The sequence below is a fragment of the Columba livia genome, chromosome 16 (genome assembly GCF_036013475.1).
Source record: "Columba livia isolate bColLiv1 breed racing homer chromosome 16, bColLiv1.pat.W.v2, whole genome shotgun sequence".
Classification (NCBI taxonomy): domain Eukaryota; kingdom Metazoa; phylum Chordata; class Aves; order Columbiformes; family Columbidae; genus Columba; species Columba livia.
The window spans coordinates 3,747,054-3,763,605 of NC_088617.1; the positions used below are offsets into that span (position 1 = coordinate 3,747,054).

Genomic DNA, 16,552 nt, shown 5'->3' on the forward strand with positions numbered 1-16,552 from the left:
TGCCATGTGGCTGTGTTTCAAAGAGAACAGTGTATTTTCGTGCAGCTAATTGTCAGCGGACTAGGGTTGTCTTAGCAGCCCTGATTGCTGGCTGAAATATGGAGTATAGTTGTTTGGCCCACGATCTAAGACTAAGGTCAGGCCTAAGGCAGCCCTCACACCTTGTCTAAAAGAGCCACATGAGACAAGTTCGTACAGCTCTGCCGGGAGCAGGTTGCCGAAGCCCCATTGCAGCTGGGAGATGCTCTGCTCTTGGGTCTTGCTTTAGCAATGCTGGGGCCATAGCATCAGTAGGAAAAGAGGAATCTTCTGTTTCTCAGAAAATATCATCTTCAGATAATTTCTCGGTTCCTTTTGTTCTCTGTTTCGTTTCTGGACTGTTCAAGCTGGGGAAGTTGTGGCCTGAAATTAAATATGAACTCATCCAATACGAATGTACATATCTATCTTGTGGTATAGGAAGACTCAGTTCAGTGAACTCAGGCTATTGGCATTTCATAATTTCCTCTTGTTCCAGCAGGTAAGGGATTAACCTGTTGTTATTCCTTTCTAAAGGAACAGAGAAGACATACTCTGCTAAGACCCTGATTTTTTTTTCTTTTAATAGTAATCCGTTGGGTTTTTAAAGAAGTATTTTATTGGAACCATAAGGTTTCTTTTTTTGAAAGAGAGAGAAAATTTGAAATCCGGAGTTTATTTTTCCTTCGGTGTCTTTCCTAAGAACCAACAGGAATTGAGATATTTTTTCTTCTCTCTCGTGTTTGTGCCTACTTATTAAATACACATGTGGCCTGGATTCCTTGCGTAGGTGCAAAGAGGTTTGGAAAAGAAAGAAAGGTGTAACCCAGTCCATTGACCTGTCTCTTTGCCCTTAGGACTCTTTCGAACAGCTGTGAGAAAAAGAAAAAGGGGGGGGGAGAGAGAAAAAAGGAGGCAGTTTAACGAGCCAAATCCAGATGTTCATTTCATCCACACACCCTGAACAGCTTTTGCATGGTTTATTTCGTTTTCTGAAACCATTTTTCACCAGCCTGTTTTCTCAGCTGGGAAACTTCTGGTGTAGTGTTTTCAAAAAAATATTGCATTTGGCATTACAAGAAAACAGAGCCTTTAAGACATTAAAAGGACAATATCCTTGTTTGACTTGGCCCAGGGAAGCAGAGCTATAGGAATTTTAGATTTTCGTACCACCCAAAGAATAGGTAAAAGAGATTTTCCACTCTTAAACCCAGTTTACATGGGAATTTGAGATTTAGCTTGATTTTTTTTCTTTCAAAGACTACTCTGAGGACTTAATGTTGTGAGACTTTATTACCGTGAAGGAATAAGCACAGCGATAGCAACCAGTTGACATCTAAATTCTGATGAGCCATGGTTCAAAACTCAAACTGATGCCGAATGAGCCACATTTTGGTTCTGTGGGGACCAGATCCCGATATGCTCGTTTACACCAACATCTACAGAATGTAGACAGACAAATTTGGAGTTATTTAACAGTGGCACAGATTCTCTTTGCTTACAGTAGAGGTAAACTACAGAACGTGAACCACAGTTCTTATCAGCTGTGCGAACAGCACTGATAGCAGAGATGGTGACAGTGTCTACACAGATTTTAGGGGTACCCCAACAGCTGGCAGGTAATAAACAAAATTAGGGAAGGTCAGGTGCAAGCCAGACCTACACCACTATTGCTTAGCTAGTCAAGGGATATATTGCCCTTCAGAAAATGCAGTATGTTGTAAAACCCCGACTCTCCTGAAGCCAGTGGGTGATTTGTGGTTTGCTGTCTTTCACAGCTGAGGTAAAAAGCCCCTATGTTTTTTACCTATAAGATTCTGCAAGTGCATTGACTGTTACTTGTTGTATTAGAGAGACACTTGATCTAAATTCCTCAATGTACAGAAAGGTCTATAACTTTGCAAAAAGTTTGAGCAATGCTTTGATGCTCTTTTTGTGGAAAAATGTGGAAATTGGGTATATTCAGATACAGAATTTGAAGACGTACCTTGAAGTTAAATTAAATAGATAACAAAAAAAAGAATTTGAAAGGACCTAACCGGAAAAACTGCATTTCTAATTTAACAAGTAAATAGACATTTTAAAGGTGTTAAAATGTCCCTTGTCATGTTTTGCTTTCACTTTGCTCTTGCTAAAATAAGGACAAATCATGAAGTGTCTCTCTTTTGGCATTACAGAGCATTCAAGTATATAGTGTCCGTGTGCCTGTTTGTGCGTATGTACAGGTATGTGCATCCTTAAGCCTTGGCAGTGCCTGGTAGTGGGAATATTGGCATTTTGGTGTCAGAACACCACCAAACAGGCTATAAATATTTGGTCCTTGAATTAATATTCTCTTTGGACAGAATTAAAAAAAAAAAAATAGTAAGAAAAAAATCAAATTAAGACGTAAAATGCATTAAGGAGATTATTTGGCCAGTACAAAACTAAAGTGGAAAGCTGCCAAGCAGTACTAGTAAGTTCTGTTGAGGAAACCAGTAGTCTTTTTAAAGCCACTGGTACACAGACTGAATAATCTTGGAAAACGTATATATTATCTGTCCATTTCAGAAGACTGAAAACTTGTGATGTAAAACAGTGCCCTGATGTGGTTTTTTCCTCTCCTGTTTATCTGGCAGTATGCATTACATATAGGTGTGTGTATGTCTCTGCATTTATTTGCGTGCTTACTGTTTTATTTGTAGGCTTGTGTAGGATATTATACACATCTATACAAAAGTGTATGTTTATTATTTGATTTAAAAGCACAATGTGTTTGTGTGGATATCAAACTTAGAACCCAAGCAGCTTCACATCTGACTTTTGGTAATACGAACTCCGAACATCCAAGCTCAGAGACAGATAAATCCAGGAACTTCTTAATGGATTGTTGTCATGACTCTGCATTTGGAAATATTCTGTCAGTCAATGTATGTACAATGCACTTAGATATTTGCCTTTGGAAATGTAATTTTAGATTCTCTCTAAAAGGCAAGCAAACTGTTGATATCGGGCTGTCAATGTATACAAACACCAATATATCCATCTCTGCTGGAATGACAGTCCTTGAGGCACGTTGGAAGTGGTGTCAGGGTTCCATTCGGTGCTTGCACGGTGCATCGTGGCCTTGGCTGGCGGGGCAGCTCTGTGCTGTGGTGAGACAAAGTCAGTAAAGGTGATTCAAGAGCTGAGAAGCAATTCAATGGTGTTGCATGGGGGAGTTTGCAATAATCCTGCCTTGTGCTGTCAGCCTGGACCCTTCCAGTCATGTAAAGCGAAAAGAGTCTGGTGAAGTGTGAGTGCTCTTATCTCATTCCATCTTTCAGCAAAGCAATGACCCATGCCACATGGCCTCCCAAAAATGCCTTCTTTGTTTAGCCAAGAATTACACCCTGTAAACATTCCCAATCGCTGCATTGAAATGGCTGCATTTATTATAACAGCCTGCCATAAACGTTGGTTCAATAGTCTGTTCTGAGAGGGGTTAATCCATGCTCTGGGAACATTGTTATCAGTGCTGAGGAGTCCCAGCAGTGGTCTCTGAGGTCTCATTTGGTTCTATACAACACAGGTGAAGCTTGGTGATGCCCACTCCTCTCCATGCTCTGTCTCTCTTATGTTTCCCTACAACTCCACTCAAGGTTTGCCTAATATTTTGCGAAGTATGGGGAAATATTTCCCATCAAGAAGATTGAGGTCAAGGGGAAATCATGATATGCCTCTTTGTCACACCCTGGTAAATTTATTTTGATACCACTAATTGTCACTGCAGGCAAGTTGTGTGTCAACCTTAGTTGTCCCCTCTGCAGGCTCTCTACCATCATGACTCTGACAGTGAGAACAGGTGCATCATGTACATCAAAGGTAGCTAAGGTTTCTCAGGGCCATGTTCTGTCAAGTTTTTAAAATCTGCAAGGTTAGGTGTTTTACCATCGTTCTGTGCAACCTGTTCCATAACTTAACTGTCCTCCTTTGAATTTATTTTTTAATTAAAATGGAATTTCTCTTTCTCGTGATCATTGCCTCTCATCCTTTCACTGTGCGTATCTGATAAAAGTTGGACTCTATCTTCTTTGTAGCCATCTCTCAGTTAGTAGAAGCCACCGATTAGATCCCCTCCTTTAACTTTTCTCAGTGCTGAACAAATTCACCTCCCTCAGCTTCTCCTCGTGTGTTTGGCTTTCTTGATAACCCACTGCTGGACTCAGATTTGTTGATATCCTTTTTGCACTAAGAGGAGAGAAAACAGTCCAAAAGTGGAACTGGGGTTTTAGTTGCAGTTCATGTTTTGTATTAACTGTCTATTCTGCTGACACCAGATGCTCAAGCCTGGGCCATTATTGTAAATATAATGGCTCTTACTCAACTGTTGGGAACATCAGGGCGTACCTGCTCAGCCTTCTTGGAAGAGCCTGTTTCCTGAACACGCTGTACCCAGGTCATCCTGTCCCAGTCATTTGTCTCTCTGTGATGGCAATACAATTGTTTGCCTTTTTCCCCCAATGCTGAACTGACTGGATCATCCTGGTGGTGCTGAATTTGTTTTCTGCTTTGACAAAGTGCATACACTCCTACAGCTTTTTACGAAGGAACCAGAAACATCTAGGAAAAAGCAGGAGGAGTGGAAAGCCCTCAATTTCTTTTTCTATGAATAATTTAGTGCCAAGTTAACTGAAACATTTGAAAAAGAGATTTTTGGTGCCTAGCTTCATTAAACCCTCTATCCCCAAATGTATTCTCTGTGAGTGCCAGCATCCAACACTTCATCTTGTCCCAGTCACAGCAAAGACCTTGTGGAAATAAAATGCAAGGGAAGGGAGAAGAAAAGCAGATTATTGTTGCCATTATGCATGTCTGTGTGTGCACACGTGCTCTACAAACTTACAGCAAGGGAAAAGAAGGAATGAAGCCCCAAGCCACATCAGCCTTCCAAACCGTGCACTCCTTTTGGGGGTACAAGCCATGCTCCATCCCATTAAAGAGCATTGTGCCACACTCCAAACCCGTTCTCTGGAGCACGTGTTTTAATCAGAGTATTATATTCTCATCCACTAAGCTTTTACCAGCTCGATGAGTGGGACCTCCTTCACTTGGCAGCGGTTTCTGTCAGCGATCTGTCTTTGCAGCTATTTCCGTGGGAAGGTCCCTCCATCTGGCGCTTGGCAGAGAGGGGAACTTTCCTCTCAAATGTTTTCTCTCTCTCTCTCTCGCCCTGTTTAAGGTATACCCTTTGGAAATCTTCAACTTCCAAGATTTATTTTTGCACAGGGTACATACTTTGTTTTACGTGGTCTGGCTTTCTTTTCTTTTAACAAAACGCCACCCCCGTGCTCTGCTTATCCTGGCAGAGGGAGAAGAATGCTGTTTGCTTTAATATTACCTTCGGTCTCAGTATGCAACAGGTCAAAAAGATGTGACAAGTACACATGCTAATCCCTTTCCCTTTCAGTTAATAGAATAACACAGATGGGAAAGTTTACATTGGGATCTGACACTCTCTCCAAGCTGAAGTTAAGAAGGAGACGGGTTTGGACGTTGCCTTTCAGATCAGAGCAGTTACTACACAAACTCACCTTCCCACTCAGCGTCAAGTTGCTCCTGTCATCCTGAGCTGTTTGCTCTGCTAAGAATGTTCCCCTTCCCCTTCTGCTCCCCTTGTAAAAGCAGTAGCTGGAGTTGGATAAGATTCTGAAAGCTTCTGTAGAATGAAATATTCCCCAAGAATCAGTGATGTTCCAGTGAAAAATATCAACGTTTTCCACTGGAACACCATCATTTGTTTTGAAATGGTGACTTTTTAAACATTTGGCATTTCTGGGCATTGAAATATCACATAAGAAAATAATTCCCACTTAAATCAGATAATTAGAAATATTAATTTAATTGCAATAAACCCCCATATCACCAGTTTTGTATAATCAGATTGTTTATCTTTCATTTGATTCTGTTTTCTGTCTCTTTGTAGCCTCCAGAATATGTTGTCTGACATTTTGCATGTCATAACCCATTTGTATATTTGCATGCCTGAAGATTTGCCACTTAGGCTATTTCTGCAAGAAAAGCACAGAAGAATAAGACCCAGGATTATGCCTATGATGGGAAAAGCTGCAGCAGGGACTGGCTGAAAGGGCTGATCCATCACACACCAAATATCACTTTCTTCCCAACCAGGTAGGTACCACTTCACAAAGTTTCCCATGAAAATGTTCTGCCAGCTCCCCACAAAGGAGCAAGTTTCTGGTTACAGGAAACTCCTTAACATAAAGGTTTTGACGATATCCCTGTACTGACATGAATATTTAGTGAATATCTAAGATCTGTTCTTAAGTAGACGTGAGCCTTGGAGTATAAATCTAAACACAGAGAAATTGTATTTTGTATTTTCTACCATAGTTATTTTTAAAATTCTTGATTGTATAAGCAAAGCTGTATGTTAATGAAAATAAGATCAGAAATACAATTAAAAACACAATATTTTTTTACTGAAAAAGACAGATATTCACACTCAACTTACTAGCAATGATAAGACTTAATTTGTGTTAGAAACTGTGCCTTTCGGGTTTGCACAACCACAAAGGGATTGCTCATGGGAAGCACTCGGTGACCTGCTTTCTGATCAGAGAACCAACATTTGTGTTTGAGAATCGCTGCGTTTTTCTTCTAGTTTCTTTCAAAATGTGCAGTTTCAGAACTGCTTTTTCACATTGCATTAGCCAACTCTCTATGAACTGCAGGACAGAGTGTGTACCTCTTTCAGCCTGCTACCCACCAGTAACCCTGATAACTCACTAATACTTGATTCAGAAATCAAGATCTCGAATTCACAATTCAAGATCTCTGTCTCTGACCTGGCAACAGCTGTGAGGCTCGTTCATTTTTGCACAGACCATGCAGAGGAAAGAAAAGATCAAACTCAGTTCAAAGGAGTTCAAAGCCTCAAATTTAAGTGGAGGGTCCATCTAGATCATTGGGGAGATGGTTCCCCAGAGGGAGTGTAAGGAAGATCAGCTTAAGCTAGATGCTTGTATTTTAATAACTAGGATAAGGTGAGAGAAATCCTGTGATCAGGGCTGGTCCACAGAGTGGCTTAGATACACAGGCCAAGAATCAGGACAGCATAGCTTGGGCAGTTTTCTGAGGTTTTATCACAGGGAGTCATGCTGATCTTTCTTTCTGGTTGATGCATGAGACCGGCACCCTCAGGGGAGCTGAGTGTCCAACAAAAGCTCTGATCTGACCTCTGGAGGTGCTTTTGTTCCTCCTGTGTAGAAGAACCTGAAACAGCAGCATTTTGAATGTAGTGATGAAATGTGGGTCAGGATGTGATTCCTACATAAGGTTCTGATGGAAGTTCAGGCTCCTTATTTGGGGCAAAGCACCTAAATGCTTTTGTCAATCCCGACATTTACTCTCTGTTGTAATTTCACTTCTGACTGCTTGACTAAAACCTCTAGCAAGGGAGAGCAATTAGTGCCCATCACAAGGAAAGCTTTAGCAACATGGGTGACTACCCGCAAGAAGCACAGTCGAGACCACCAACTGTTTTATTTGTTTTTATTCCAATTTCTGCTGATTGAGAAGCTGATGAGATACATCCCGTTTCCCTGGAGGTCCCCAGGGAAGCAGTGGTCAGACTATGCTTTTCTAGCCTGCTTTGGGCAACGCTGGTGGTAGAGCACTGCTGCCACTGCACTTGGGTCTCTGTGTTGGTAGGTCTCTTAGCACAGGGAGCTACATGGGTTATTAAAGTCTGAAATGAGCTCTGATTCAATACAACTTGAAGCTTATTTCAGCCACCAAACTCTCGTTGTTGGATGGTAAACACTTTAATTCATTACTCAGAGCATGATTTGAACAAGTTACCTAGAGGAAGATGGCTTAGGTAACTTAGAGCTACAGGTTGTGAAGAATTAAACAAAATTCTTTCATAGTGGGGATGGTGCTAGAGAGGCTCCATTATGGGTGTGAGCCACTGTCCTGGCCTTTTTAAAAATAGCCCCCTACACCCTGTATTGCCAGATGGAGGTTTTCAGATCTATATCTGTCTGCAGACCTCTGTTTTCGAATTTCAGATGTCCTTGCATTTCTCTGCACCAGGTTATGCCCACAGGTATTGCTCAGTGCAGTAGGTAGCATCTAAACTGCGTTATCCTATGGCTAATTGGAGCAGGAATTTTGGTATCGCTTGCAATCATGCTCCTCCCTTCTTCCTCCAGTTTGAGGGAGGCCAGTAATTTGCTGTTGGTCGTTTAACCTCAGGAGGCCTTTTCACCTTCCCGTCTCCTACCCCACACAGCCTAAGATGCTCTTGCCAGCAGGCTGAGCTGAGGTTCCCCTCATTTCCTCCCCTGTAATTCCACTCTGTACTTGGAAGAGAAAGGCGCTGAATAGATTGAACTTATTCCATCCTCTGTGGCCAGTCTATCAGTCCTTCCTGTGTATGGGAACACAGACCAAGTCACACCAAGTTCTAGTAGTAATTCAGATAGAGACAAAGCCTTTACTATAACAGGGCCTTGCAAATTAGTATCTCAAAGTATTAAAAAATTACAGTTCTGCTGTGCAAATAAAATGTGCCAGCACATCCATCTTGCAAACCATCTGTACTATACTTAGGACGTGCCTCTACTGATGTTATTTGGAGTATTTGCACCACGTTTAGTTTGAGCTGGATTATGTTAGAAATCACTTTTTTTTGATGGCGTCATTTTTGTTTCTTTGTCAGTTTTTTTAATTCTACCTGTTTTCACCTAAGAAAAATCTTTGCTTCCTAATGCAGCAGGTACAGCACAGACCTGATCCCTGCGATCTCACAAGCCAGAAACAGTTACAAGACCATGTCCACAACAAGTAGTAAAATCTTGTTTTGCAAAAATGTCTCATCTATCTAGAAAATGTGTTTTCATAACAAGACTAAGGCACAGCATGAGTGTCAGCCATTTAAAGCATACAATTAAATACATGTTTGTGTGTAGATTATAAAACTGTTAGGGGAAGAAAACAGCTAGGAGATAAATATCCAGTTTGTTATTTGTATGTTAAGATAGCCCATGTTTGCTCTCATTCCAGGGATCATGTGACTGATCAAACCAAATTTATAACAAAACATTCAAAATGTGGGTTGTTTTTGAACCAAGAGAACAAAGTTTTGCTCTGCTGTGATGCCTACAAAAGGAGCTGGCAATGCCAAGGAACGTGATGTGCTGAGACTATTGCTTATCGTAACTGTTGCACAGATCTCTACTATTTCTTGTTTGTCCCCGTCTCTCTCCAGCCCAGAATTTCAATATTAGGCTCCGTGGGTGGAGAGTGATTTTGCATTCGTTGTTACAACAGTTATTATTCCAAAGGAGCCCATGGTTTGGGATCAAGCAATGATGATAATAGATATTGAATGGAAGCCACCAAAGCAAGCTCCATAGCTGAGCTTGAATTTTAAAATGCGACCTTGTAAAAGGTTTATGAGAAAGCACAAATTTGCAGAGACACTCTTAGTTCCTCTTTCGGTCTCTGGTGTATTCCAGGGAAGAGGTGACCACACACATCTAGCAGAGTTTCCTCCTAGTGAGACCTCCGTGAGTCGGACGTGGCAGAGAACACTGGGTCACACTTTTATTTTTCATGTGACTTTCCTATGAATCATTTCTCCTGTTGTCAGCAGAGCATCCCATCTTATCACTCACTTTCTGAGAATTTAGGTGACTCATCCCCCCTAGGTTTCTTTTTCCTTGGCACACTTCTCTTTCCCTTCATCTGGTGCCAGTCCTGCCTTGTTCCTTGACACCGTTGTGATACATGGGTGTGTTTCAGTGCCATTTGCAGTGCCTAAGTGTGCCATTTGAACACAATCCTAGAAGAAGGGTACAAAGAGGTAGGTTAGAGTGGCACCATTCCTGGAAGACCAGCAGGAGATGGAAAAAGTCCATGAATTCAAGGCTGTTTTCAGGCAGTCTAAATTCTGCTTATGTTCTCATGCCTAATGTTATCCACAAGATAGTCTGGACATAAAGCATTGCCAAACCAATAGGCAACCCAAGCTGAACTAGGAGAATCAGATGGAATACAGCTGTTGGAGGCCGCATGTGTCCTTCACAGTCATGGAGCTTACTGGCAAAGCTATGTGAATAATGGAGTATTTTTGTTTTCTGACAATTCTGAAAACATGCAGCGAAAATATTTGTAAAGAACTGTTGAGTGTATTCAAAACAATCTGTCTTTAAAAAGTGCATGAACTGAAAAACTGTCAGCCCTCCTTTTTGGGTCAAATTAGAAGTTTCATTTAATTTTTGTTAATTTAATTGGTTTTGTTAAGGTAATTTTCTTTAAGCCTGAAACAAAAATTTGCAGTAACTTTAAAATTATTAATGAAAAATGCATATGTTTTGAAAATTTGAAAACTAAACATATACATGTTTTTGAACTGTTTTTATTGTTTAAAATGGTTATTTCAAAACACTGGATTTTTGAGAAACTAGCACAGAGCTGGGGAATATTTTGGTTGATCAGAAACGAGATTTTGGCAAAATCTGTGCTTTAGCACCTGGCCAAGGTATAGGCATCACCCACAGGTGTCCCGGGACATCCAAGAATTCAAGATTATTTCTTTAATAAGAGGGCAGTGGCACTAACTCAACAGCAAGACATGTTTGGTGCATGTGTTCCTCATGTGCTGTCATATGGTACCTCCTGAAACCACGAAATATGGTAAAAATGGACCTGTGTGTCTGGAAAGCAGAAAGTCAATATCTGACAGTCCTCAGCTGTGACATTCACATGAGAGAATTTAAGTAGTTGTGGTGCATCTCAGCACCCAATAAACTACTATTGTTTTCCACATCACACAACACTAAGGTTATTTTCCAGACTGAGGAACTCTCTCTTAGAAAGTGTGGTTCCAAGCAGCTTCTTTAACACCCTTCCCACCCCTTTTTCCTGCGTAAGATGTTTTATATACCATAGGGTGTAAACTTTCATCATGGTGTGATATTATTTGGCAAATGGTGACTTGTAGTGGTGCAGTTTTGAGTAAATAAATAAAAAAAATCTTAGCAAGATTCGGCCTTTAAGAGTGCAGAGCTGTCTCTGTGCAGTTGTTATAGTGACAGAAGTAAAACATTTGTACAGAGGGAATATACTAGTCACTAGCTGTTATTGTAAGCCTTTCACATTGTTTAACAACTGGAGTAGGCTTTAGGCAGCCAGGCAGGGGACTGAACCGGCCCCTAAGTGCCTCTTACAGCCTTGTAAATCCAGGGCATGATCTTACCCTCTCTTATCTCTGATGCTACTTGTGAAACAAAATGTACTGGTATTTGGCCTTCTAACCATAGATACAAACTGCTGCAGAGCTTGAGGGTGTTTCATTAGAATTCCATTAAAAATGGACAATCAAGATTTAAAACAAAAACCAGAATCCACAGAGCAAAGCCTCACAATATAAAACTTATCCAGTCTCCTTTCCTGTGAATATGAGTGTGTTGCTTTAATTTGCAGCTCTTGCAACTATTAAGAGTGGCAGAATACTTTTATTTATCTCTTTATTTAAACAGAGCTTTAAAACCCTGCACAAATCAGGGCACAGGCTTGTGAAAGAGAGCTAGCAAAGGCTTGGCGTGGTGCTGTTTTGTTCTGCTTTTAGATGCAATTTTATCCATTGCTGCAGCTGGCTGTTCCTCTTTTAACAGCCAGGCTCTTCAGACCATGTGCTTAGGATAGCTTATAAATTGCCAGGCTAGATAGAGATGATTGTGTCTGGCAGAATCTCTTTATGGTGTCGGTGGTAAAGGAAAAGCATATGCAATGCTATTGAATGCTGCTGGAAATGTGATACCTGGCGGGTGCCTCGTGCCATCTGTGATCCAAGCGGTGGTGGTTCTGAAGTGACAGCCTGCTTGATATTGGTTTTAAACTATTTTCCCTTAGAAGTGGCAAGCCTGATGGATATCTAAAGCAAACTTTAAGAGAATTTAAGACAGATGACTCGAGATTATTGGGGCCCAGAGTGGTTAAATTTGAAGGCACCTCTGATCTGTGGTAGCACCATTTGCTACTGAGATATCTACATGTATCTGCCAAAAAAGGGTGGATAAAAGAAATATCGGAAGATCAACACAGAGTTTTAAGGGTCTGCTCTCAGGAAGAAGATGATATGCTAGTGAGACACCCTACCTAGTATAACTTGGAGATCTCAGGCAAGCAAGTGTCAGTAAACTGAAGTCCTCGGGGAGCCACGTCCAAAGCAATGGTTTGATAGAGCATCTGTGTTCAGCACAGAGACCTCAGCCTTGCTCCTTCAACACCCTCAGACTAAGCTTCTTGACTCAAAACAGCCACTTTCACACACCAGTCTGCCTCAGCCACATGGCAAATCGTGGTCAGACAAAGCCAATATTCCAAAAACTTTTACAGTTAACTTTGCTCTCCTAGGCTGTCTTTGGAAAGCAGGTAGAAACAAAATTTCATTAACTTCTGCGGTGCTGGGATCTTAGCATGGAGCATCCAAAACAATTTTCCTTTTAACCATCTTTCTTTTACCAACATGAGCTGAGAATTTAAATCTCAAAACACTTGGCAAACAGGTAACTTCAGCATTTTTGGCATGTTCTGACTTAATCATGTTGAAAAACTTTGTTTGATCTTCAGTCTCTAAAGCGTTACTTGTTTGCTTATAAATGAATTAACATTTTTAAATGAAAAAATGGTTGTACTAGGAAAAAATACAGGGATTTTGGTGCCTAACTCTGTTAGTATTGTATGTAGATCCACTTGGCCTGTTTAATTACTGCTTTCCTTGGTTGGGAAGCCCGTTGCTGGGGGAAGACGCAGAGGTGCCACGTGCTGTGACCTCTCCTGGGATGGTGGGACAGGGGCTCACGGTGGTGGCCGAGCACGCCGGCTTTGCACGGCACTGCTGATGAAGTGAAGGGATCGTGTGCTGCTGGCTCTGAAGTGAAAACAATCACTCTGAAATCTCAGAGCTTCCTTAGAAATGTAAAAAAATGGGGTGGGAGCATAAGTTAATTGTGCTTTTACACACTGTTATACTTGTCACTGTGCCAGACTCTACATTTCTTCCAAGGGTGAAATGAAAACTCCAAATTCATGTGGTTATGAAACAATTTCAGTATGAGCACTCAGTGAAGAATTATAAAGTGGGAAAGACATAGTCCTGTGTCACAGCTGGTTGAGAAGGGTCAGAATTGATCAAGGCTTCTTCCAGCTTGGAGGAGCTATTTGGAGTGTATTGAAACCATTCTGCATCTGTATGTTGAATGTATATAAGGTACTGCAGAAAAGCTGATTTGTTATGACATTTCTTTGATTAGGAGATGAGGCAACTGGCAGAAAGCATCAACATCATCCAAGAAATCTCGTTTCTCTGCAACTGGAGAATTAGGAAGTTAATCTGGTTTGCCCTGATTTACACCAGAATAAATTCATACCTTGAAAACTGGGCATGGCAAGAAATCACTGGCACTACAGGGAACTTCTAGAGAGATATTGATTGCAGTGGGAGACCTTGGTGAACAAGGACTGAACACCATTTTCTCTCCTGCACCAAAGGAAACTCGGGCACCTGGAGACCTCTGTAAGCTAAGCTGGGGTCAGCCCTGCTTTGTTTTAATCCTGACACTGAGAGAGTGCAATGTCATTTTAAAATCACGTTATCAACCCTTATGATTTTATCCTGGACCACATGTACTTTATAGAGACTGTAATTACAAGGTCAGTCCTAATTGCCATTACCATGAAAGGAGAACCAGTCCCAAGTAAGTGTCTCATTAGACAAATAGTGTTTTGCTTGTTTTTGTAATTAGAGATGAGTCAAGGGGGGAAAGAAGTGCAGAAAGAGGAGGGGGTCAAAATACCCTGAGGCTAAATCTAAACTAGAGCCAACCCATATTAAAATCTTGAGTGTGCCTAAAGTTAGCACATGCAAATTTACTCTTTTAGATACATAAACTCAAATCCTTAAAGATGCGTCAGAGCCTCTCACTTGGGTGCTTAACTCTCATTGATAACTCCGTGTGCTAATTCAGGCACCCAGGTTTCTGTGGAATGTTCCTACTATGAAGAACAGTTGGTCTTGAGGGAAAACATTTACATAGATGACAGCTATTTTGAGGAAAATGAAAAGTACTGGGTGAAAAAGGAGGTTTTGACATTGTGTGAAATACGGGGTTTACACACAGTAGTTTTCTCTGTGCGTGTATAAATGGGTGATTTACCATATATTGATTCACACGCCATTTGTAAGCGTCTGATTTATTTATTTATAGGAATGTATGGAAACCATAGTTTTAAAAGCAGTTTGCATAACATCTGGTGTGTCAACAATGTAACCTTTCAATTTACTTGTTGGTGAAAATGTCAATATAATGAACCTGAACCCAGCATTGGTTTAGACGAATTTCCTGGCAGACAAAGCAGTAATGATTTGCATGTCAGCGTAAGTGACATGTGCCCTCCAGTTTTGAGTAGTTTACACAGCTAAGAGGTATAAAAAGGGTAGAGCACATGTCTGCTTCCTTATGTGCTTACTCTGGCACTACAAACTGTATTCGCGTAGTGTGAAACATTTAATATCGTTTTGACTTCCAGTTCTTCAAAAGTGGCCTATGGTTTTTTCATTTAAACTGGCTTGGTTTTGGGGGTTGTGTTTTTGTTTGCTTGTTTGTTTGGGGTTTTATATTGGTTGGGGGTGTTTTTTTTGACACATGGAAGAAGGTTAAGAGAAAAACTATAGACCTGACGGTGACTTTAGGTCCTGGTAGCATGTAATCCATGAGCCTTCCCTGGGTGCACATTGTTTCAATTACTTTTACAACTTATGTGTTTTTTACAGACAAAGGTATTGTACTGGGGCATCATAGAGGAATCTAGTGGATTCTTGATTGTTCTTCACCATGTGTCAACAGGAACGGAGACAATATCTTGTTTATACCTCTCATATTACTGCCTGTACAAAATGGGTCACATAAATCACAAAGTATGTTTTTCACTCTGTGCCTTGTTGGCTGATACTTTTGAAGTTGGACAGTAATAAATGCTGTTAATATTGAACAGAAAAAACCTCCCTTAAGCACAGAACCAAAGTCCTTTGATGGCAAGTCCAAGTCCATTGATTCCTTCAAGCATCACATTGACTGTTTGTGTGACATTTGTGGTTGTAACACCATTTAAGCAAAGTTTTTAAGTAATACATCATGTACTTCAAGCAAATGCTTTTTTAGCCTCGGCCTTTTTCTCAAAGTGAACAAATTCAGTGTTGTATCTGGCAGATAAGATGCATGTGAAACTGCATAGGAGAGAACCTCTATAAAGGTTATGGGGGAAGAAGTGCTGGAGAACACTGGCCAAGGTGGGACAGGACAAGACTGATGAGAAATATGTGTATTTCTAGACAGGTAATACATAAAAGTCACTAGTTGCACAAAGGAAATGTAGGAAATAAGGACCTTAGTGGCCAATGTTAATTATTTTGTTTTGTTGTTCGTGGGTTTTGTTTGTTTTTCAATTTCTTTTTCTTTTCCTAGCGTACCTAAACAATAATAACAAAACCCCTGTCAATATCTGAATGGCACTGAAGTGTAGTTATTTCGTTATTTGTTATTTTCTGCTTCACATGGGACTCCTGCCGAGTTTTCCCTGCATCTGTGTCGACGCAGGACCCCATCTAACTGCGGCTCTGGGTAACATCACATACAACTCAGAGCATCAGAGTCCTGGGCACAATTCCCCTTGCATTAAAATAAAATTGAGTTCTCACAGGTTATGTTGCTGGCCTAGCTGGTACAACCCTCTAAAACTCATTCTCCTTTCCCCAATTTGTTGGGCATTTGTTCTTTTTCTTCATCCATGCTGGAAAACAAGGACATGACTGAGTTGAAGCTCTAATCCCATTAAGTTTCTTTGCTGTGTATCCAAAACCTGCTTGACTCTGTTCTCCCTCTACATATTTTTCCTGCAACATTAACTTTCTCTGCTTCTTGTTTACACAGATGGAGGCAACACTTTGACTGCAAAAACAAAAGTACCTGACTGCATCTACAAACTTCAGCACATACGTGCGACCTCTTTTGTGTGGCCTCTGGGTTCCCCGCTTTAGACTAAATTTTAGCTTCTCGACTTCAGACTCCTGGAAAAGTGTAAAGCCCTTGAGTACCCACTTGACCACTCTCCTTTGTTTTAATGTTAGTTTATTTTTCCTGTTTTTTTCTCATACTCTGGACTATTAACAAAGCAAGAAAGTGTTCCTCAGGCTACAAAAACACCATCATATCAGCTAAGTCATCTGTGTATATGCACGAGCTGGGGTTTTGGTGGATACTGAGCCCAGTATTCAGAGGCTGCAAAGAGCCCAGCAGCACATGCCCATCCGTAGATAACACCGATCTTTGTTTTTATATTTTCAGAAATGCACGAGGGCTGAAAGCAAAGCTACTGATTAATGTGTATTTGAAGGGAAGGGCCAAGCAGCCACCCCCAAATGCCCTGTGAGGCTTTTCTCACTCATGCTATGAAGGAAACAGCAGTAACTAGAGGAGAGTTTGAC

The 16,552-nt window shown here is 40.9% G+C and overlaps 1 long non-coding RNA gene across 6 annotated transcripts in view; it reads left to right on the forward strand.

Moving 5' to 3' along the window:
• Nucleotides 1-464: 464 nt before the first annotated feature.
• Nucleotides 465-16,552, forward strand: part of LOC135575562 (uncharacterized) — a 40,583-nt gene continuing 24,495 nt past the window's right edge. For 5 of the 6 annotated variants that reach the window (XR_010466537.1, XR_010466538.1, XR_010466539.1 and 2 more), the window contains exon 1: nt 465-6,168. This is a non-coding gene — a long non-coding RNA (uncharacterized LOC135575562). The remainder of the gene's footprint in view (nt 6,169-16,552) is intronic. The other variant, XR_010466540.1, reaches the window with a different exon arrangement.